Source organism: Zootoca vivipara, chromosome 3 (genome assembly GCF_963506605.1).
Source record: "Zootoca vivipara chromosome 3, rZooViv1.1, whole genome shotgun sequence".
Classification (NCBI taxonomy): Eukaryota; Metazoa; Chordata; class Lepidosauria; order Squamata; family Lacertidae; genus Zootoca; species Zootoca vivipara.
Genome location: NC_083278.1, coordinates 41,583,974 through 41,609,061, shown reverse-complemented (window position 1 = coordinate 41,609,061; position 25,088 = coordinate 41,583,974). Strand labels below are relative to the sequence as shown.

Genomic DNA, 25,088 nt, shown 5'->3' with positions numbered 1-25,088 from the left:
ATCTCCCTAAACAAACTGGAGTTCCCAAGCCTCTATGTGGGAGGTTTCTATAAATGTATAGTGTAGCATAAGTCCATATAAAGTTGCCTCTTATGCTCAACACACCACACAGTAACAACAGTGCAGCCTTCAGCTATGAGACATCTGCTCCTTCAGTAGTTGGGCTGGAAGCAGACATTTCATCAAATGCAGTTTGTCAGTTCACAATGGCCCCAACAGCAGCCTGACAGGCAGAAATTAAGCAGGAAGGGTGCTGTTAAAACACTGCTGCAGCCCCATAAACAGCAGTAGCCCTCCTAACATGACTACAATATTATTGGCACTGCTGCTTTGTTTACAAGGATGGTTTTCCTTCCTCCCCTACAAGGGCTGCTTGCATCATAGAAGCTAAGCTCTGGGATGGCTTTGTGAAAAAAATGGATGTCACATGCAGAACCTTCACCTGCAGGCGCTGTTTGGTTCGCCACAACTCAGTAGATGCTCTGCCAGGTAAGAATATAACTTTTTTACTAATAAACACCGTTTCCCAAACAATCTGGATAGAATATATCAAGGGGCTACTATTTCATATTGCAAAGATGGGTCAGCTGCCAACTCTCTTTTTTTCTGGCACAGCTCCCCTGCCTTTAGCAGGTATGTGGCAAGCAGAAATTCAGGAGCTAACACTTCCCCCCCCTCTTCATCACCTTCCTTCGCATGATGAATTTCTCCCAGGCATGAAACTGTTAGGGTAGGAGCCTTGCCAGATAAGGTACTGGCAACCCTTTTTTGAGGAGTCTTCAGATGAGCAGATAGGACTGTGTCTTGAATAATTCCTGCATCTTGAATGGCTGCTCTGACAGGCATGGCAAGTCCTACAAAGACTTCTGCACAACTATGACTCTTCCTCTGCATTTGGTTACGCTAACATCCATTAAGCATTTTGGATAACCAGAGTTTGTTCAATGAACATATCAGGGAACACCAAATCCTGCCAATTGTCAACACAGAAATACTTATGCTCATTATTGAACTTACTTAGGATTCTCTAAAATATCTCTTTTGTAATATAAACATGGATGGCTTTGTTTGTATATGTCTGTGTTTTGCCAGTTAATATAGTCTGTTATCTCTTAGGTGTGATTTCATAATTATTAAATGTTTCCAGTTCCTCAACTTCTTGCCAGGTGTTCCTCTATCTCTTATTTGTAAAATGTGATAACTTGAGCTCAAAGTACTTTACAACACTATATTCCACAGCTGATTTTCCTGCCTACGAAGTCAGTTAATGACACATATCATCATGTTTGAGGAAATGCAGATAATTCAAACAACCAGAAAACAGTTTGGAAGTTTTGACTCAAGAGCTGTCTTTATATACTGGTGTGTTATTTCGCTGCTGCCGCCCCCCAATTCCCTTAGACTTCTTCTTCTTCTTCTTCTTCTTCTTCTCTCTCTCTCTCTCTCTCTCTCTCACACACACACACACACACACATGGATATCCTTCTCTGACAGGACTCCTGTGCCTTTCACTCTTGCGTGACAAACAGAAATTGTGCAGGTGTAGCATTGTCCAGTGTTACCACAAGAATTACTTATTTGCTAAGTATCCATTGCTGGTGTGTTTGGTGTTAGGGGAGGGGTAGTGGTACCTCTGGTGAGGGATGTGTCATGATCCTTCTGGGGTGGTTTGCCCACCTTTGGTCCCCACCCTGCTCTCATTTATGGATTTTAGAAGCTGTCAGCATGCGGCTGTGGCCACACCCTGAGAAAAGGCTATCACTGACCAGCTAAACCAGGTGAGGGTAGCCGATGGGTCTCAAACCCTCAGTGAGTTTGGGGTTTCCCCTGCCTGTGAAGACGGCTCCAGTGAATTGAGCAGTGGAGACCAATGGAGCATCCAATGGTCAAGAAGAGTGGTGACAAAAAATAAAAATAAAAGCACAGTTTGAAACCATTGATAATGGGCCGATGGAATATTGAAGTTATGGGCAAAAATACAGACTAACAAACAAAACATAGATTTAAGAGTTATAGACAGTTCAGAAAAACAAATTAACGAACAAAGAAGTACCAGAAGGGCACCAATTCAGTGTGCTGCAAACTTCTTGCCCTGCTCCCAAACTTTGGCAACTTGGTAACTTTGCCAAACAAGTTTAAAGTAAAAATTGTTGACTGGTCAAGTACATCCTTACACAAAATTAAGAGTACAGGAGTTTGTAGAATTGTAGAGTTGGAAGGGACACCAAGGGTCAGCTAGTCCAACCCCCCGCAATGCAGGAATCTCAACTAAATCATACAGGACAGATGGTCCTCTCTCTAACAACCATTTCATATCTTTGCAAGCTTTATCTGCAGTCATTTGAGTTAAACAGGCTTTGCTTGAAATTCTCGAGTACAGGTGGTTGATATTAAGAAAGTCCCGCTCATGCCAAATTCCTTTACTATCTCCATCAGCAATTCCTGGTAGAAATATGCTATAGTTTAATGCAAGGATAGCCAGCATGGTAGCCTCCAGTTGTTGGTGAACTGTAATGTCCACCATCCCTGGCCATTGCTTTTGCTAGCTTGGGTTGATGGACATTGTAGTCCAACATCACGTGAAGGCACCACAGGACCTAACACAGGACAAGGGGGAAAACAATAGTATTATGTCAGAATCTGTGGCCCTGCAGATGTTACTGGACTACAAATCGCATCTTCCCTGACCATTGGTCATGCTGGCTGGGCCTGATGGAAGCTGAAAACTAACATCATCTGGAGGACCACAGGCAACGCCAAATTTAGGGTGGTGCAGGCAGTTCCCCCGCACAGGGGGCACAAAACTGAGAAGATCCATAATTCAGAAGGTCCATTTTGGGGCACCAAATTTTGGCCTCCCACAGGGCGCCATATTACGAATGATTACCAAAGTCTGACCCTGCCACAGTTTCCCCACCCCTGCTGTAAAGTGTTAGCTTTCCAGATTGATAAATATGATGAGAAGATTGATGATGTAATGCAGTGGGCTTCTTCATCTCATATCTGGCAAAAAAGAAAAAGTCCCCTCATTGTAACAGATGCAGTTGCACAGGATTTGTGGCCGGCTGGAAGTTTCCTTCCTGGGGTATGCTTATTCTGATAAGTTTCAAATGGTCAAGATGGTGATGATAGAGTTCTTCTGACTTAATACACTTTTTTTTAAAAAAAATTACAGTTTGATATCAAGTCTGCTTAGAAAGGCCTGACTAGTCGTTGTTTGTGGTTGTGCCTTTCCTGTTAGTTTGTTGTGGTGGTTTTTCACCTACCATGCAAACCGCTGTCAAGTGTTGCTGACACTGCTGTGGAATTAGATAATATTCTTTCCCCTCTAATCTCTCTAGTGGGGAGGGGGAGTTGGCCAAAGCTTGCTTGTTTTAGTTTATTTTTAAATTTTAATATAAAGATAAACTATAGAGGCATTAATTTTTCCACTCCACATACACTCGTACTGTGTGAACTGCAGAGCACACAAAATATAGGAGCATTTGAGAGAATTCTCATGGTTTACTAAAGTTTCTCAACAGACTCAGTGCAGGTGTCCAATGTGTTGGACTTGGACCTGGAAGACCAGGGTTTAAATCCCCACCCAAAGGCTCTTTGTTCTTTGGGTTCTTCTTCCTTACTCCTGAGTCTAGTTCCCTCCCTGTAATATTGACCGTGGACTGTTTCTGGACCTTGCCTCTTAATCACATTTTGGACTGATTCTCTGTGCTTGACCTTGACTTGTTGAGACTGCATTGCACCTTGAGCTCTGCTCTCTTGTCTAAGTGTTTTGGTCAGGCTTTTACCTCCTTGGGCTGAGACTTGAGCTCCTGAGGATCCCTCCTAGAGTATAACCATTGGCCCTACTCCACAATCTCCTTGCCTGGGTAGATTGTGTCCAAAGTTTTGATAATCCCTATTTCTTGCTTGGATGGAGATATGTGTTTGTAAAAATGGCTACCTTTTGTGTGGCTGGAATGTAACTTACTGTACAAAGGTAAGAAGCACACACTTTGGCACATCGCATCTTCTTCTGCATACACCCCACCTTCTCTACTAGCATGGGCTTGGGAATGTCCCCCAAATTGCTGAAAAAGATGCCTGGCCCCTGCTTTACAGGATGTACAGATGAGACTGAAGGGAACCCAAATTAGAACCAGAATATATCCCTTAATTTAAGATACAGGGGTAGCTGGGTCAACATTTGGAAATGGGGAATGCTGGGGTGGAACCAAACTAGATAGCTGCTAAAGCTTCAGATACTGTTGAAACAACTTCCATGTGTATAGTTCCATGCCTTCTCTTGTCTAATTCATCATACAAAAATCAACTCAAACCATAACATTTTGTCTTTTCCCACCTTCCCTAAACAGTGACAGCTAAAATATGGGACAGGAATGCCTTAGCTCTTGTAGCTTACAACAGAGAGCTAGTTATAATATAGTTATGTGCAAAGACATGCAAAGAGAGCAAAGGTTCTTGTGTAGTATGATAACACACATATCTGGGGCCATAACTCAACAGGCCTCCAATTTGATTGCTTCTGGTAAGCATTAACTAACTCTGCACTTCTGGACTGTGTGCTTTGCAGCCTCCTTCCTCCTGTTCTGCTTCTGATACTTTCCAGTGACCCCTGTAATAATGTTTTGCATTATTGTAGCGATAAGACTTGGTGGCATAAGAGCTTAGCTTCCAATCCGTGATGCATGTGATTATATTAGTCTTCCTTCAGTGGCTGCAAAGTCATAATAATAAATATATCCCTTCTGTAAATCTGCCCCATTGACGTCTAAGGAAGTTGGGTTTGTTATTGTTTCGGCAGAGAGCATTCTGCAACTTCATTGCTTTGATCCTTGGCCTTACGTGGCTTTTTAAAGCTTAGCAGAGAGGAAAGGAGGGTTACGAGACTTGTAAATGTTTCTGTTACATCAGATTGTCTTTCCTTGTACAATCTGCTTGTGTGACTCATACTTTTATATATTAAAACTTGCACATCTCACTCTCTGGAAGGCCCAGGGCCTTGTTCTAAAAGATTTCCAAACATTCTTTTTTTTTGTTATGTTTAGACATGATTTAGAAGTACGTAAGCAAGAATAACTGTTAAGCAATTTCAGACATTACTGATATTAATAATAAATTATAGACTACAGGAATCTGGAGAGGTGTGAAGCTGCTTCCACAAGATTTAAATCTGTTCTTCAAGAGCCTCCTCTCTGCCCACATAAAAGGGCAGAGTGGTGATAAACCTGTATAATTTTTCCTGCTGTTTTTCTTTTACTGAGAAAAGCCTTCTGCGAGAACATAAATCGTTCAGCTGTTTAATGGCATCCATTATGACTATGTTAAGACAGGTGGAGGAACTGCTTTTTACAGTATTGGAATTGGAAGCTTAAGTAACATTTTCAGACTATGGTTTATAACTGGGCATCAGAGGTCCCATTTCCTGTTGGCAACACTTGCCACTGGTTGAACTGTGTGCAGAAGCCACAGGATAGGGTAGGACTCAAACCAATGGCTTCAAGTTACAAGAAAAGAGATTCCAACTGAACATCAGAAAAAAAATTCTGACAGTAAGAGCTGTTCAACAGTGGAACAGTCTCACTCAGGAGGTTGTGGTCTCTCCTTCCTTGGATGTTTTAAAGCAGAGGTTGCGTGGCCATCTGTCATGGATGCTTTAGTTGAAATCCCTGCATTGCAGAGGGTTGAGCTAGATGACCCTTGGGGTCCCTTCCAATTCTACAATTCTATGATTCTATGAATCTGGAAATCGGTTTGATTCATCACCACATCAAGCTGCTGCGGGACCGGGGACAGGGAGAAATGGTTTTTAAGTCAGATGTGACTGTGGTTCTGGGCACCACAGTTCAAGAAGGATACTGAGAAGCTGGAACGTGTCCAGAGGAGGGCAACCAAAATGGTCAGAGGCCTGGAAACGATGCCTTATGAGGAACAGCTTAGGGAGCTGGGTATGTTTAGCCTGGAGAAGAGAAGGTTAAGGGGTGATATGATAGCCATGTTCAAATATATAAAAGGATGTCATATAAAGGAGGGAGCTGCTCCAGAGAAGCGGACACGGAGCAATGGATTCAAACTACAAGAAAGAAGATTCCACCTAAACATTAGGAAGAACTTCCTGACAGTAGGAGCTGTTCAGCAGTGGAATTTGCTGCCAAGGAGTGTGGTGGAGTCTCCTTCTTTGGATGTCTTTAAGCAGAGGCTTGACAGCCATATGTCAAGAATGCTTTGATGGTGTTTCCTGCTTGGCAGGGGGTTGGACTGGATGACCCTTGTGGTCTCTCCCAACACTATGATTCTAGAAAGAATCATTAGTGTTTTGCCATAATGACTGTGGCAATTTGCCCACTAAAAGAAATAAATGCCCACTTTGGCTTTCTCCTTGTTCTTTCAGTAAACCACCTTTGTAAGCCAGGGCCCCCTAGTATTCCCTTACACTTCCAGGATTATTTGGTGGTTCTTTTTAATGGCATTCATCAGAATCAATAAGTATGGAGACCTTCAGTAATATGCTTCAACACAAGTGTATTAATAGTTGGGCTACAGGGGCCAAGTGCTAATTTATCATGTTGCATTTCCTACTGAGCCAGAACAACACAAGGCCAGCAGTTCTGCTCACTGACATGAATGGGGACCTATCACATTTAGGAAAGTTGTGTTTACCCCCAATTAAGGGCACACATGTTCCAGTAGTTTGCCAACCTGTTCAACTGCACGCATTCTTTTTAAAATTAAAAATTGACAAATGCTGACCACATGAAGTGCATAGAAGACTAAAGGTGGGAGGTATAAAACTGAAACCACTTAAGGTCGTTTCGCATTACCCCACCACAACCACAAATTAGACACCAGGTGAATGTTTGCTTAAGAAGCTCTTCAGTGGCTTGGAAACTGGCCTCACATCCCAAGAATGTACAAATATCATTTATAGCATAAAGGACCAAGTGTAGATAATTATTTGCAATTGTAAGCACTTCACTCATACAGTTATGTAGACTGTTACGATTTATTGTGATATAAATCATGTAATAAGAACAGCTGTACTGAGCCAGTCCAGTAATCCAGCTCTGATTATGATCCAGATCTGAATGCTTAAAATGTATAATAGCCTAGGAGGTTTACAGAGCAGTGGTGGGGAATCTGTGTCTCCCCAGATGCTGTTGGACCACAGCTCCTATCATCCCTAAGCATTGCCATTCTAGCTGAGGCTCATGGGAGCTGGAGTCCTGCAACAGGCAGCAGGCTGGGGAAGGCTGATCTGCAGGGCCACAAGTTCCCCACCCCTGTGGTAGAACTTCTTTGAGATACCTCTCTTATCAGTGGTTCAGTGTGTAATGAAGAACTGGGGCAGAGCCATTTTTCATCATTGGCAAAAGAGCATCCAACACTGTTGGGTAAGCAGTCCTTCTTGGAAGGGAAGGGTTCCAGCTTGTTGTTCCTCACAAGCAGATCTGATGTGGATGGGGAAGAACCATGACCTAGTTGCAAGGAAAGACTACACAACTTACGGTACTCTGTGAAAAATGTGCATTGTAGCAAGAACCCTTCCAACCAGGAAACACTAAAAAAATCAGGATATTAAGTTTCCCCCAGAAGTACGGCCCTGTTCTGGAACACTGCTAGGATGAGATACAGGCTACACTAGCTGTGTGAGTGCATCTCCTTGCAAGCTGGAATGTGTCTGGTAGAAAGGAGGGGTGCATTGTACATGCATGTGTAGTGCCTTATTGCAAAGATGGGGAGGCTTCCCTTTCTCACTGATACTATTTTGAGTACCTGAATAGGATCATGTTGGGAAAGTTTTAACTCTGTTTGTGAGACCAAATCCACCTGCAATCACTATCCCTAAAGTCCTGCTAAATAAAAAATGAAGCCCCAAGACCTCAATTTGAATCTTTTGTAGCTAGAATAATAAAAAGCAGGCTCTGAAACAGAAATAACTTTATGAGGCAGGGATGTTGTTCCAATCTGTAAGTAATGCCATCTGGTTGTCTAACAATCTAGGCGGTTAACATGGTTCCCATCATCGTCACAGTTTGTGATTTTCCACATATGGCAGCGATTCTTCTACAATTTTGGTGCAAGTCCTAAAATTGTTCTGTGTACTGAAGTCTCTTGTAAATGTGATTTAGCTATACCAAAACATAGTCTCACATTAAAATTATTTTCACCAAAAGAGTTAAGTTAGTACTATGGTAAAAAGTTTTTATTCCATACTATATGTATGCCAATCTGTACACAAAATAAGGAAACTAATTTGGGTGTACCCACTTCCGCTGTGATCTAGGACCAGGAATCTTCAGACACCAGAGTCCTCCAACAGCAACTTCAAGGATGAGCTGGATCCACTCCCCATTTCATCCCATGTGGGTCCATTGACCCTGCATCTCAAACCCTGCAGCCCAGATAGCCACTTCTACCACCAGCCTCCAATGACTGGTCCACAGACTTCTTGGAGGGTCCCAAAAGGTGTGAAGAGCTTACCCCAAATCAGTTCCTGAAGCATGAAAATCTACTGTCTAGGCTAGGGAGGAAAAAACCAACCGCTGCAGGAAAAGGCACTGGTTCTTTTTCTGCTGATGCACAGCTCAGGGGGCAGAGCTTCTATCTGCAAAACCGAGCCCAGACTATAAAGACCAGTTGCTCAAATATGCTGCTGAGGTCACTTGTATTTATTTGCTCTGGCTGCAGGACTGCTCTGCAGTTCTCAACACTAATTGACTTGACCTCCTCCCCTGTCTGTCCTCCCATCCCTCCCTCTGCCCCAGAGAGCATGTGAACTTCCAGGATTGGCTTCCTTTGCCTAGTGTTCCTGGAATGTCATTCTGCAAGGATCTTGGTGTATGCTTGGGGGCTCAATTTCATGTGGATTGGAGGCAGGGTGCTACCGTATTGGGTTGTGGCTCCAGGACTGAGCCTTACCATTGTTCCCCTGGCATGCCTGTTAAATGAGAAGCTGTTGTTACTTTCCCAAGATGCTCTGAGCATTTATCGCACCACCAATCCTTTTCCTAGCACTTAATGTTAATTGCTAGCCTGGTGTTTGCATTAGACTGGAGGATCTGAGGACAATTAAGGCCTGTGTCAGAAAAGCAAACATAACCATCTCCTTCCAGGGAGTGAAACACATAATGACTGGGTATAAAGGGGTTCTCAGAAATCCCAAGCTGAACATATTCCAGAACATGACTTTCTCTTTAATAGGCTCCCTGCCAGAATGACACATCGCTCTGGCTCACTGGAGTCGTTCATAAGCTGCCCTTTCTCACTCTGCTCCTTCCTGCAACATTCCCGCTTCCATGGACAGGCACAAGGGGATGGTGCTACCGGTGGCAAAATACTGTTGTATTATTTACACTAGCAAAGCTGTGGGAGGAAAGAAAGATTCTTTGCTCCTTGCTCAATCTGGTGGAAACGAAAGGGGAGGAAAAGACCAGAAAAAAGTGCATAAAAATTGAGCAGCACAGAATGAGTTGGATGCCCACCAAATGCTTAATTATTTGTGGCTGGCTTGGGTTTTCCACTCAAAATCTCTAGATGGCTTTTGACGGTAAAGTAATATCGGAAAGCATCCTGTTCCTCTTCCTGCTTTTCTTGAGAGACCATTGCTTCAGGGATATTGCACCCTGAATATAAACTTGAGGTTGAACCAGAAGGCTGTGGGACTTGCAAAGCAATGGCGAGGTCTGTCAAAAAGACCTAGTGATATGGAGATGTTAGTTCTTTTCCCCTCCCTATGAGCCAATGAACCCTCTGCCCACATAAATTGTCCCCCAGTGCAGTAAATAAGCACATCAGGGAGTGTATTGTACATCACTGTGACCCCCTGGAGAGCAGCAGGGTAAATGCATTTTAAATGAATAAATAATTACCGGTAACTATGTTTTGGGTGTTTGTTTTGTTTTTAAGGTGGTAGAGTATTCATGCCTCTCCGAAGCATGACTCTCTCTGAAGCCCCATCTGCAGTCAAAAGAATAGTAGGCTGGGATTCTGCCACCTTGGGACTACTCATCATTCATAGCTCTACACATCATGCATCATGTGTAAAAAGCTCTAATTTGCACTTGCAGAAATATTAAAGAGAACCAGTCAAAGACAAATCCCTGGACAGGTGCAGAATTGCAGACCTGATAAGATGGCTCACTCAAGACAGAGTTTCTTTTGTCTTTTGTGCACATATTTGTTTTCTCTTTCTCTGGCCAGGATGCTTGGTGAAACTTGGTCATTATGAAGCCCAAGGCTGTGGTTTTCTTTGAGCAAACTCATATTTGTTCTGTTACCATTATGACTTGTTTATTTATTTCTCCCACAATATTTGTGTCATTTTACAAATTAAGTTGGTCCTTGATACAAAGTTTGCAGTTTAACATCAATCAAATAAAGGCTTATCATTGCCATACTTTCAAAGCACTTTTCTGAGATGAGGTAGGTAGCAACTAGGGGCCAGCCTTCTTAATGATAGTACCTCAGTTTTGGAGGTCTGTTCCTGCTCCCAATGCACAGTCTGTTCATCTGAGCAGAGCTGGTAAACCTGTGGTCCTTCAGGTGTTGGTAGACTCCAATTCCCATCATCCCCAACCAGCATGGTCACTAGTTAGGGATGGTGTGAGCTGTAATCCAACAACATCTGGAAAGCCACAGGTTTCCCATCTCTGGAAGCCTTTCTGCTGATGCTTAAACTTTACTTGAAGACACATGCTTAATAGAGACTAATTCTTCCATTTGGCTGCTGTTTTTTCTTAAGTTTCATAGTTCATCTTAACCATTTCCTTTTTGTATTTTATCATGATAATGTTGGTTTCTGAACTACACTTCTGGGCAGTGTATAAATATCTTAAAGAAAATGAAATAATAAGATGCATTGATTTGTGATGGGGTGATGTATGAAAAATAAATGAGGCTAGAACTGATGTTCTTCTGCTCCCTTTCTGCTCTTTGATTCCATGATTTAATGCAGTGACAAATTTGACTCTCATAATACTGCTTAAATCATATTTCCTAAGGCTTAGGGTGGGGAAGGGGAATTCAGCAGGTGCTACAAATACACCCAGATGCCTCAAGGTACAGGATCATTGGACGATCGGATAAGGAGGATTGAATCCAGGCAATATGATTAGACACTTTCCGCAAGAAAAAAGGCACTTCCTTCAATGGGCAAATTATTCACTGTCAATTATTCATTTAGGTCGTCTTATATCCAGTGAATTATTCATTCAGGTTTCCCTCTGAGCTACTCATGGTGATCAAATATGAGGTCAGAAAGCAATTTCACCAAGAACCTACTTGCAAGGGTATATTTAGCAGAGTATCGGGAGGACAGATTCAAGTTTTTTAAACTGTGTTTTTCATACAAGGGTTTCTCAGGAGGTTTAAGCTGTTAAAAAGAACCACCCTTCATTATTCAGCTGAAGATGTAAAAATAAAACTTGACAGGCCAGTAACCTCATGAAGGCTGTTGCATAAGATGGGTGCCACAGCAGAGGAGGTCCTGCCTTATGCACTGGGGTAGAAGGAATATGGGCTAGCCAGTTGGTGCACAGCCCACCAAGAATATTGATTTGAAAGACCCAGATAACTTTTAAAATGTACACACACACACTTATTTACTTCTTGCTTTGTTTATGGTAATTTCCCCCTAATCTTCTTCCCAAAGGAACCCAGAGCAGCAAACAACAAAACAATACAGACAATTTTTGAATATTGAAAATGTGTGGCTTGCCAGCATACATTAAGGACAGTACTTTACTGGCTTGGATCCTAAGATTAAGTTTAAAAAGTTTATGGAAGGAAATTTTCCCACTCCCCATTCTCTCCCAGCTGTGCCCCCTCAAAATTCTCTCTAGACTGGGTGTGTGGCACTCCTGATCAATGTTGCATGCGGATCCAGGGGAGGAGGGGACCCCAAAACCAGTCTCAGAGCCTAGGATAAGTTAACTTAAGAGAACCCATGGAAGAAAAGTTTCCCATTCCATTCTCCCCGAAGTAACTCCCACATTGTTCAAGAAGGGTCCCACAAGCTGTGGTGAGGAGGAGATGGGAAGTTTTCCTTCCATGAACGCCTTTAGGTTAATCTGATACACAGCTGTTGATATTTGTGGGTTTAATTCCATTTAAATGCAACTCGGGGATTACTTTTGTGATGCAGGGTAACTTACAAAATATTTCAAAATAAATAAAATCTATTCTAGAATCCAAGCCAGGAAGATGCTCACCATAAATTGCTGAAAGCTTCAAAACTTTAAAATAATGGCTCTGATTCAATGTCTATGTTTTGGGGATGCTAACAATTCATGGACACTTGGGTGGAATCTTAAAAAAGGTAAAGGTAAAGGGACCCCTGACCGTTAGGTCCAGTCACGGATGACTCTCATCTCGCTTTACTGGCTGAGGGAGCCGGCTTACAGCTTACAGCTTCCAGGTCATGTGGCCAGCATGACTAAGCCGCTTTTGGCGAAACCAGAGCAGCACACAGAAATGCCGTTTACCGTACCTTCCTGCCGGAGCAGTATCTATTTATCTACTTGCACTTTTTTGGCGTGCTTCCAAACTGCTAGGTTGGCAGGAAGGGTTGAATCGACACACATATAAAAAACACTGTGAAAATGCTTTTTTAAAAACCGTTTTGAAAAATACATTGAATTTGGCATAGCTCGCTGTCACGATCTAGTGTCACATTTGTATATTACCCTTTACAACACATTTTAAACATTTTATTTGCAGCTGTATAGTTGAGTCCTTGGATTTGATGAAAAGGCTCAAGGCATTTCTGTTGCATAAGAGGAAGTTGGTGGTTGTCCATTACTCCTGGGAAGGTGGCAGCAACATCTAGTAATGAACAATGGATATGGTTTTGTGTTTGTAGTAGAGTCTGCCTTACCGATCTTAATAAGCACTCTTTCAATCCCATGTATGTTTACTCATAGTAAGACCCACTTTGTCTGAGGGGACCTATTCCCAACTAAGTGTTTATATGACTGGAACTTGAGCTCCTTAACCTTGGCTCAAGTTTTGACTTCTTCTTATTAAGGTAGAATAGGGATTTCCATGCTTAGATTGCAACATTTACTGTACACCAAGATTCATCAACACTGCAAGATATAAAAAGCAAGAACATGATACAAATTTAAAAAATAGCTTCAGTGAGGCAGCAGTTGAAGAAATTGAGCACTGATAATGTGTGTGTGTGTGTGTGTGTACAGTAAAAATTGCTCTGTTTTTTTATAGTTTACCTGTCTCTGCTTTAAGAACAAGTCCTGTACCCTCCTGCCCACTCACTCACCCACACTGCCACCAATTTCCATGTTCTACCAGACATGTCGCTGGCACATTTTAAAACCTAAATAGGACTGTCAAAGCTGCCTATCTATTCACTGATCATCTGCTCTACCAGATTTTAAACAGACAAGCAACAACAAGGTGAAAGAAAAGTACAGGAAGTCTATTTTAAGGTTTAAAAGTACCATGATTATGATGAACTGAAATGTGACTAAAAACACACCAGGTGAATCTGGTGTATTTAACACTGTTTTGTTTCAATACACTCTTCTACAGGCATTGTCAAAAAACAGCATCTGTCTCAATGAAAAATGGAGCATGCACATGCATAGTGACTTTAGTCATCAGAAAAAATGTATGTGGCATTGAAGGAACTTAGCATGTGGCCTGTCTTGCCAAAGGCTGTAGTATAGAGTAGCATTTTTGTTACCTCAGCCTATGATTCTGTGATTGTGTAGATTAAACATAGGAAGTTTATCTTGAGCTGGAGCCAATTGTAGAGGAGGAGAAGGGAGAGGAAATGACATTATTTTAATCAATTGCTCATGGACAAAGGGGTGACTATAAAAGAGAGGTTGTGAGCTCCTCTCTGGGAGATTGCCCTTGAGCGTGTTCTAGCTAAACAATAGTTCAGCATACCATGTTGTAGGAATCAGGTCATTTTCTGTCTGTCTGTTTATTAATGGGTCTCTATGCCACCATTTGAACTCCAAAACGGCATTCAAGGTGGTTAACATCAGCAATCAAACCACAAAATAATATTAAGACATAAAAGACAGGACTATAGAAAGCCAATGACAAATTCAACCTCAAGTGGCAGACAAGGTGAAAGCTTGTTTACATGACAGTCTTTAGCTGCTGTCAAGACAGAGAAAGGCAGCTGAATTGGTCTTTCAGAGAGAGGAAGTCCCACATTCTGGGTTACACAACCAATAAAACCCTTTCAACTTTTTCTACCATTCCTCCTTCCATAGATGGTGGGGTGAAGGCCCTCTGCAACCAGCCTCAGTGGATGAGAAAGTCTGAATAGGAAAGGATGGAATAATGCATTTGTCATTATGTTGTTTAAGAATATATCATCTCGTGGGCAAACCCTGATGCATTTTCTTTTCCAACGTCATTATTTTGTGAAGTGAAACAACTATGGAAAAAGATGCTGACGTGCACTGTGCATATATAGGGTGAAAGAAACCTTTTCATTCTTACTGCGTCAGGGGACGGTCTTAGCTGTGAGAAAACATGACCTCTATGAAGTTGGCAAGGTCAGCTACACCCAGAGTGATTTGCTGCGTAAGAGCCAGTGACACCAGCTAAGTTGCCTCGAGGCAATTTTACTTAGGTAGCCAAATGTAACAAGACATTGTTTCTGAAATCTGAGCAAACAGCTTTCTTAGTGCCTTTAAAAAAATACATGGTTTATCCTAAAGCATATAAACAGACTAACTAGTATATTATTAGGGTTGGCGGGGTGTTAAGTGAAACTATCAGCAAAGATGCCAGTACCGGTAGTCCCATTAGCAAGGTGTTCCTATTCCATATATTTACTGAATTTGGAAAGTGCAGGCTGTCTCTAATTCAAGGGAAGGGTGCTCCCAAACATAGACAATTTAACTGCACCCGAGTCTTTCCTGTTCTGCTTTAAGCAGTGGTGGGCCTTGGGGCCAGCGCCGTCTTGTGTGATGCCAAAAATTGACACCCTACGCCTCTTGTGTTCCATTCTACGTACCTCATAGTTCCAGAGACCCCTGTTGTGACCTTGAGGCTCCAAACCAGTTGCACTCCTCTACATCCATCTCTGCTTTGAGCTGCAAATGTAGTAGAAACTCTGCTTCCAGACTTCTAACAGTAAGGTGGGCAGGTCTCCCATCCCCAGGTTTATACATTTCCAAATTGAAATGAAATCATAATCAGTCTTACACACACACACACACACACACACACACACACACCTCTGTTTCTGGCCCATTCTGTCTTGCTGATTGGCAAGACACCTCCCCCTTGCCTCCACAGGGTGCTGATTGGTTGGCCTATATGGCTATTCCACCTTTCAAATAAAAGAAATACAAACTGTCTTCTTCTTCTTCTTCTTCTTCTTCTTCTTCTTCTTCTTCTTCTTCTTCTTCAGAAATCAGGCAGGTGCATTTCAGTCTCAGCCTGAAGAGGAACACTTCTGTCAGGTATTTAGAATATACGGCAACATTTTGTTAGAGATCCCATTGGTGTGTTCTTCTCCTGAACTAGTTCAAAAATGGTCTAATCTAAAAGAGCTGTTATGTGAAAAGCATTGTAATACAATTGCTTGTAGATATAGGAAGGACTATTAGCATCATAGATGAAGCAACCTATACTTAGGAATGCTCAACAGTTGAATGCACAACCACCACAGTTTATGCATGTGGGTCCAAGGAGGAAATACAGATCAAGAGCAAATTTACTACTATGGTAAAATATAAATAAATAAAAAAAATACAGGGAGTGTTGCAGCTTTCTGAACAGCCCAGACTATGAAAGAGCAAATTGATATGAACTTAAAGAAGCTATCTGCTGTGCTGCTTGCTCCATAAAGTTGTACTAATGTTTGAAGTGACTAAAAGGGTCTGAGTCATTACTCAGAAGCAACAGGATAATAGGGTATTGACAGCACTATTCATTAATTTGATTTCTTACTGAACACTTTGAGTGGACATGCTACAGTAGTTGGGTCCTCATTTCAGATGCCTGTACAAATTGATAGGAAATAAAGGGGAAATTACAGCACTGAGCATTGCCGCAATGCAGGAGATGAGCTAATGGAACATCACTGGGCAGGCATCTCAAGCAAGTTGATTTCAAAGGAAGAGAAGCCAGCTTGTTGTCAGCTCCAGAAGGGTGAAACCTTTCCCCCCCAGTGACTGTGATCAAGACAGCGATGAGCCACTTCACTGAAGCTTGAATGCTAAGACTTGGGTTTGCCCTCCCACACACTTTGGGTGGGCAGACAAACTGCAGACTGTCATTTGCAGAGTCAAAAAGCACTGGGTACAGCATTTAATTACTGTGTTAACACTTAGGAACGCTTTCTCTGCCAAGAGCCAGTTGCGGAGGGTTGGTGGTACTCGGCTGTCCTTTCACTACAGCACAACAACAGGATAAACCTGCACCTGGGATTGAAGCTATGCAAGTGAGAGTGCAGGGATGTGTTACCAAACGTCATTCACTTTGACAAAGCAAAGATGCAGGCTTTTTGCCTTACTTGCCCTATTGTTCCTTTGCTCTCCTTGAAAAAATGTTGTCCTTGATAGTTCTGTGTGGCAACAGTAAAGGATTTTCACAGTCTGAGTTTGGGTGACCAGGCCTTCTGTTCTTTTCAAGACTTCTGTGGAAGGGAATTTCATTGCCCTTGTCGCTTCCAACATCCCTCAAAACTCTCTTTTACACAACTCTGCTCATTAGAATGCCTGTAGGGCAGCCTCTTCTTGGCCACCAATATATTCCTTGGACTACATCTCCTTCATCTTTGACCATTGGCTATGCTGGTGATGATCTCAGGACTCAAGGTTGTGGGAAGCTGAACGCTGCTGTAGAGGCATAGCCAGCCTAGGAGGCTTTGTAGCCTAAGGTGAAGGACAAGGTGGCGCCCTTCGCCAGTACGCATAGAGAAGCTGACTGGACTGGTAGATGAAACTCACTTTGAAACAAGCATCCTTCACCACCATAGTTTAAGGGGTACAGTGCATGCTGTGAGGCAAACACAGTTCTGTCTTCCTGCAGAGGGGAATGGCTGGAGCAAAAGCCAGGAGAGCTGCCACTGCTGCCCTTCAACATCTGCCACCTGAGGTGGCTGCCTAATGATAGGACCAGTCCAGTGTGGAAGTTTCCATGTATAGAGCTGTACATTTGGTAATGAACCCTACTACAGTATTGCAACTGTATGAGCAACATGCATCCATAGCTAATGTAATTTGTAGATAGTGCTTCCTCCCACCCCATCCTGCCCTGCAAACACACACCTATCAGGCACATATCAAGTATTTGGGATTCTTGAAAAGGACTATTGGCACTAAATCATTTGGATACTTAAGTTCTCAGTATGTATATTTTACATAGCAAATCTGGGGGGGGGGTCCCATTAGGAGACCTGCTAGTGACTGAAGAAAGGTTTCTAAAGCCAGAGGCAGCTGCTGTGTTCCTGACTAAGCAAAATAGATGAACCATCAACAATGAGCTTACTCCTGCATTTTTGAGTCAGACTTGCACTTTCCTTTATGTCATCTGAAGCATGTGCATAAAAGTAATTGGAATCTAACCTTTTGTCAGTGGTGGGAATAAAAAAATATGCAATTCAACAGCGTCTCTTCACTCAGCACTTCTTCTTGATTACCTTGCAGATGTTCCTGTCTGGTGTTGATGTGTGAGAGAGGCAGGATAAGCAGTGTAATCCACACACATAGGGTTCCTTGGTTGGATTATTTCTGCCATTTCCTTCCTGGCTAGGAAAACTGTATATGCACGTAAACACATAATTGTCAAGGAGGGGGTCGCTTTCCTGAGTTCTCCCTCCAAGCTGCTTACTAATCAATCACACGCAGGAACCGAACCTGTTACCAGGCTTTTGTTATTACCTGGCCTGAGGGGCCACACCCAGCGATACTTGCTCACAGGATCGGTACTTCATGACAATAATATTCTCCTAGTTAAATTCCTGCCTCTGGCCACACAGTGCATATATGCCATTCTGATTCTTCTTTGGAATATGCCAAGACATCATGTTGAGAACAACCATTTCTTCTTTCATTTTAGACTCTGCACGATGAAGAAAGGGGGAAATGTGAGTGCTGATATAAATTATTTCACGCGGTTAGAATGTTCTTAGTTAGGCAGTCAGATAACATCATCATCAATATCATCATGTTTATGTTGCATTTCAGAAAGTATTCCACGTGGTGTGTGTTTTTAAAAAATCTATGTTGATTTTTGTATTCCATCCCATAACATAAAGGTATTGGGGTGGCTGACAACAAATAAATGAAATATAATTTTAATATAAAATTAAATATAAAACCATAAAATTAAACACTGCTTCTCACTTTCAGTCAAAAGTTACCTCAGTGACCCTTACCCCCCCAAAAAAAAACAACTTATGAGTGAGCCACTATCATATCATACAGCAGTTTGGGTGGTGAGGAGGAACTTGAGAAGACAGTGGCTTAATTAAGGGAGACACAGTGGCTTTGGGTGGTTCCAGATGCAGGGCTTGAACTCAAACAGGTCGTTCGAATCTGGTGGGGGTGTTTTATAGCATGTTTGGCACTTCCACACATTCCTGCTTTTCTAATCATTCGTATTCAACTCACTCACCATCCATTCCAATGGAAAGAAGGAGCTTGGGGGGGGGAGGAGTTGTCCCTCATTTCAATCATGTCTCCTCCACTTGCCACCAAATTATTCCACTCAGGACATGCATACAAATATATCTGTGTGCACACCTTAAAATAATTTGAAAATCCCAGGATTTCTGAAAGGGCAAACCTTTACCTGCCTTACTTATGGACAAAAATGGAGACTTATGCTGTTTTGGTGCTGGGGTGGGCAGCATCCCTTTCCATTTAGACCAATGGTGGCTCTCCAGATGTTTTGAGACTACAACTCCCACCATCCCTAGCTAACAGAACCAGTGGTCAAGGATGATGGGAATTGTAGTCCCAAAACATCTGGAGGGCCGAGTTTGGCCACCACTGATTTAGATGATGTGTGATTTTTTAAATAGTGAGATATTGTGCAAGAGTGCATAGCTGCCAAGTTATCCCTTTTTTTAAGGGATTTTCCCTTATGCTGAATAGGCTTCCTCGCGAGAAAAGGGAAAACTTGGCAGCTATGAAGAGTGATATTTACCTGACTAAGGGATAAACAAGAATGATTAAGACTTCTTGCACAATCACTCTGTATTAATTCATTACCAACTCTTAATAGCCACTATACCACACCTAATGAATGTTTTGTAAATAATTATTCTAGCATCACAATAGAAACTCCCTCATCTCTCATTTTACCAGAAAGGGATTGCTTTCAGGCCCAACTTTACCATTAAGCAGAGTGTGGCAGCCATTTCCAGCAGCAGATTTTGGGAGTTCTGAAAGGGCAGTAAATTGTTACTTATTTAATTATGATTGTAAACTATACTTCAGAGGAGAAACACTTGTGGGATTTTCTGCCTGGAGTGCCAAAGTAATTTGGCCAGCCTTGCATCCTGTACACCTTACCTTGGGGGAAAATGGATGCTATTTGGTGCTATGCCTCAGAAGGAAAAATGTCTTGGGTTTGGCCTGTTTTCTTTCCCTGGAAGTTATAAATACATTTGAGAGACTTCAGTGTCACTCCTTTCCTTTAAAACCTCCATGCCTCACACTTCAGTTTCTCCAAAATGGTTGTGAAATTTATTCATGCATGAACCAGCAGCTGAATTTCTGTCATGTAATGTTCATGTATTCTATCATTTCCTTTGCTTTCCTACAGAGGTTTCTTTTTCCCTGTCTCAGCTACAACTGTTAAAGCTACTTGCATTCTGCAGTGTTATTGGAACACCAGATTCTCTCCCTTTCATTTAAGGGCAAAGGAAGAGAGAAAAGCAAAGTGGGGAGTTTGTGTCCCTTGGTATTTTAGTCCGTACGCTAATAATTGTATCAGCAGGTTTATAAGCTGATGTTCTTTTAATTGTTTCACCCTCTCTCCTCATATGCATACGCTAATGGGCCCACTACCTCTTATCCTTTCATATTTTTTAAATTGCTAATGGTTTATCCAGTAATATAAAATGACTGATGGCCACAGTCTGAAAAATACAGAAAAATCAATATGCATCCAGACTCCATCTGTATAAGTAGAGAAGACAAGGAGCTGGCTTTGCAAGACAAAAGAAATCCTTTCATGGTTCTGCCGGAGTGTGCTAAAATACTGACCAATTCCCACAGCTTAGAAAATGAAGGCATGGCAAAACAACATGGGCCGTGAACACTCCCTTGTACTCCAAGTAAGAGGCAAAGCCACTTCTTGGAGAGCAGAAGCAGAAGAAATATATTTGCAGTTATGCTCATTGTCTTCTGATAGTCACCTGCTGGCCACTGTGTGAAACAGGAATCTGGAGTACTGTACTGGTAGATGGGCTTCTAAATAGGGTCTGTTTATTTTCTTGTGTTTAAATCGCAGGGGCCTACGTAGGTCCACCCATATTTGCAATTCAGACTAATTAGCAAAATACTTCCTTTCACTAGGTTCTCTATTTTCCTTTCCTCTAGTCTGGTCCTGGGGTAAAATTGAGCCAGCAGCAATTTTAGATGTTTATGGCTATGCAGCAACAACCACAAGGTGTTAGGCGCATTTTGGAACATCAATAAGTAAACTGTGTGAGATTCTGGCTCACATTGCTCATCGGCGCATTTTGGAACAACAGAAGTAAACTGTGTGAGTTTCTGGCTCACATTGCTCATCGGATGAGAAGGGGGTGGGAAGAGAAAGTGAATTAAGAGGTGGAATTGGAAATGGGGCAGCTCAAAAACATGGGGTTGTAATCCTTCAAGTGCCTCTAGAACAGGGGTCAGCAAGCTTTTTCAGCAAGGGGCCGGTCCACTGTCCCTCAGACCTTGTGGGGGGCCGGACTATATTTTTTTTAAAAAAAATGAACGAATTCCTATGCCCCACAAATAACTCAAAGATGCATTTTAAATAAAAGGACACATTCTACTCATGTAAAAACACCAGGCAGACCCCACAAATAACCCAGAGATGCATTTTAAATAAAAGGACACATTCTACTCATGTAAAAACATGCTGATTCCCGGATCGTCCACGGGCCGGATTTAGGCGGCGATTGGGCCGCATCTGGCCCCTGGGCCTTAGTTTGGGGACCCCTGCTCTAGAATGTCTAGAGCTCAGCAAGTAGTTCAAATTTGTAATGTAAGTATGTTTCTAAAATTCTAAGGCTGACTATATCCAGGCATATTATAAAGATATTTTTTTAACTTCATCACACCTTTGAGTTATTTTTCAGCTGACTCTACAGCTTGTTTTATTCTGTTTGGTTGTATGTTTTTATTGCTATTTTAAGTCAGGGGGTTATCATTGCTATTGTTGTTAGGATTGTAAGTATTTTGTTAGTATTGCAAAGAAAATAAATACAGGTAAACGATTCTACATTGACTATAACTTAATAAAAATGTAACCCAAATAGGCTAGATCTGTTCTCCCAAAAACAAACAAAAGAACAGGTAGAACAAGCCCATGGTATCCTTAAAAGAACACAGGTTTTTACTAAAGCAGGGCAAGAGCTCATCTTCACTTCCACTTGTACAGTAAAACACTGGTCTGAGCAGTTTTCTGTTTGACTCACACTTTTTAGGCTTGGATCCAAGCGGTTTGCCCTTTGCCCTACTCCTTGCCAGGGGAAAACCCGCTCTTTAGAAATAGATTGGAAGAAATATCAATCCGAGGAAGACCTGAATTGCCATTTGCTCCAATGGAGCGCTAAACAGTGGTTTTCCCCAGGTTGGGAGGGGTGTGTGTGAGAGAGCAGCAGGAGAAGAGGAAGTCTGGATAAGTCCAACATATTCATTCTTCCCAAATTTAGCTATAGAAATGTGGGTCAAGTTACTTAATACCCCTTGCAAGGTACCTCCTGTGGACAACCAGTGCCACTGTGGATGACCTTTTTGGGTTACAACGACTGTGATGGTGCCACTTCCTTTCATTGTTTTTTTTGGGGGGGGGTGTTTGGATGTGGGGATTGTGAGTGCTTCCTGGTGAGAGCAGGGAGCTTCGGGAGACAGTGAAATTTTGTCACACCTTTTAGCGTGAAGCTTATGTTAGGGAGACAGTAGAAGTGAGAGTGCTGCTTCTGCCTATAAATACATGCCTGTATATTTGGTGGGTGGGACTGTCTGCATCTGCTGCATTTTTGTATTTTGGATCTGCCAGTAGTTATTGTGGGAATAGGCTACAGCCTTTAATTAACACCCGCTGTCTTTAGAAGAAAAGGCTACTAAGGGTAAAGTCCCCATATGTTAATTGTTTCAGTTTACACTGATGTTTAAGAGGGTATATTATTTAATTGTTATCTGTGCTGCTCTAAAATGTGGACTTTTTACTTTACTTTTGTATTTGACTTTTAAAAGTAGAATTTTAGAATGTTGTCAATGGCTTAGAGATTTTACTTAAAATATGAAGCTATATATACATATTGGGCCGATGGGCCTGGTCAACCTGAGAAGGTATCTCATCTAGGAGAAAGAAAACTCTGATCCTAAATGTCCACTGCCCTGTGACTGTTTCATTGGTTAGAAAGGCTTTGGGAGTAAACCCCAAGGAAAAATCTCTCCCCGCTGCATTGTGGGACATCTTCAGAAGATGAAAAAGCTAAGGAGTGACCACATAAATCTGGAGTGGAGTCCCTAGGACAGTTGGATGGCATCTTGTACGCCTCCTTCCAGCAACTCCTGCAGCCAAGCTGGTGCCAAATGTATTGCTCTGCTTTCCTTTGGACCTAATCCTGGGGGCAGGGGTGTCTTATTGTCTGGGCAGCGCAGGACCTCCATAGACACTGCCCAGTCTTGTGCCCTGGAGAGGTCACTTTGGTGATGCTAACACAGCAAAAATAACACAGGAGGGAGCAGTTATGAGTTACCATTCCCTGCAGTCACAGTAGCTGCCGTCATTCTCCAGTAATTTGTTTGACTTAACTTGTGGAGGCACACTCCATTGTCTATCAAGACAGATGGATGCCAACAACAAACATATATATTTATTACCTAAATAAATTTTATACACACACACACACACACACACTTCTAGGCGGCACAGCTAGCTTGTACGGTCTGCTAGCTAAGACTCTTGGGCTTCACCATCGATCAGCCTCCAGGCCCCAGCATCATTGCATCTTCCTGGGATGGGGAGGGCAGTGGAGAGGTCAGTGCTGGTGCAGTGGAGCCAATCCAGCATTCTCACTGGTGCACCCGTGCAGTGTCAAACTTCTTGCCACTTCAACCCTCTCAGAAAGCCACTTCACCAGTCTCTCCCTGCCAGACACTTCTGTCCAATGCTCTCTTAAGACTGGCATTGCAAGGAAAATTGGCAGCAATGGGCAATCTCTGCCTCAGGGAAGGTTGTCTACCTGATCCCCTCTTTGAGGCTTCTCTCCTAGTTCCCTTCCCCTGGCTGGAAAGTCACAGACAGAGACACTCAGAGAAAAGGCATAAGACCTATTTTGAAACATTGTTTTCTGTGAATTCATTTTTTAAAAAACTAGTTTCCTAGGCAGCTTCTCTTCCACCCCTCTCTGCTGTAGTCCCCCTCGTTCTCCATCCAAGGACCTGTCCTTTTTCACTCTTCCTCAGCTTTAAACACCCAGCTCAACAAGTTCTTACCCAAGTAAGAACTTTTCCCTCCTGGGAATCTCACTTGAAGAATCCTTTCCTTGCTTGTACCACTTGATGATGAGAATGCATCAGTGCTGGGATGGGAAACTTCTAGCTCTCCAGATGTTGCTGGACGTCGGCTTCCTTCATCCCTCACAATGAGCTGGGCCAGCTAGGACAACAGGGATTCATGTATGACTACATGTATATGTTTTCAAATCAGTGTACTATCTACACCCTGTTTTTCAATTACTGTTTCCACAGAGCATTTTTTAAAGACACACACACACATGTTCACAGCCTTTCAAAAGAGAGGGGCTGGAAACTGGTACACTGATATAACGATATACAGAGGATATGTATCAATATATAGAGGCAGCTAACTTACTATACTGCTTCCTTGTTTGCCTGTTTCATTCATAGGCAAGTTAAACATAGTGAGGGGGAGCGGCACACTGCTGCAACATCATTAGGTCTGCTCCAATATGAAGTGACCTGAGAAAGCACTCTGTGTATACACATGTAGACAGCAAGCGCTTCAGAAGTACACTCTCGGCACAAAACGGATTTCAGCAGAATTCACTTTAGATTGGCAAATAGTGTGGGGCAGGGATGTCGTATGTACAGCACCCAAAAAAGGCATCTTCATCCAGCACCAAATTCACATTACCATGCAGTGTGTACATGCGCTTAGTAGCAGCATATAATGTCTCTATAGTAAGCTTGGAAGGAGTGGCCTATATTGCTTTGTCCTTGCTGAACCAGCCATGTCTAAATGCAAAACAGAGAACAGCAGTGAATCAACATTGCTGATCATGTGACACACAGGCTCAACATCTCCACAGAGGGTCTCTTTTTCTCTGCGTATCCTCTCACCTCACCCGTTTCTTTTGCTCACCTCTCCAAAACCCATAATCTCAGTTTGGTTCAGCAAGGCCAGATTAACTGGCTAGTTAATACTATGAAATGCTGCACAGAGCACTGAAATGTTTGCTGAAATTCTGTTGTGTATTAATGTTTTATAAGAATAAAACTTGCGAAAGAAAGAGGGGGGGACACACCAACACCAGCTTTTAGTGGAAAAGAAAAATAAATGACATTTTGTACTCAGAATCTATAGTTCAGGGTCCAGCGTATGTTCATTACCAGAAATATAGGAAATTAAAAGCAGGTGTGGGGAGGTTTTTCTGAATGATGCCAGGGCTCAGCTCAGACCTTGGCTGGAAGGAAATAAGTGTTTGCACACACCAAATGACTGGTTTATTGCATAGTTGACGAGTTGCCATGAAGCTTCATCCATTAAAATAAGGCAAATATGCTCAAATTAATTTAAAGTAAAGGCTTGATAACAGATGCCAGTCGGAGGAAGGGCTTGTTGGCATTCAGTAAACATAATGAGGAGTCTGTGGGACTGTACCACAACTTTTCTGGGT

The 25,088-nt window shown here is 42.4% G+C and overlaps 1 protein-coding gene across 1 annotated transcript in view; it reads left to right on the top strand.

The window, feature by feature from the left end:
• Nucleotides 1–25,088, top strand: part of BACH2 (BTB domain and CNC homolog 2) — a 259,533-nt gene that overhangs the window by 11,617 nt on the left and 222,828 nt on the right. The window contains exon 2 of the mRNA XM_035109378.2: nucleotides 368–489. The gene's annotated coding sequence lies outside the window, so the exon portion shown is untranslated. The remainder of the gene's footprint in view (nucleotides 1–367; nucleotides 490–25,088) is intronic.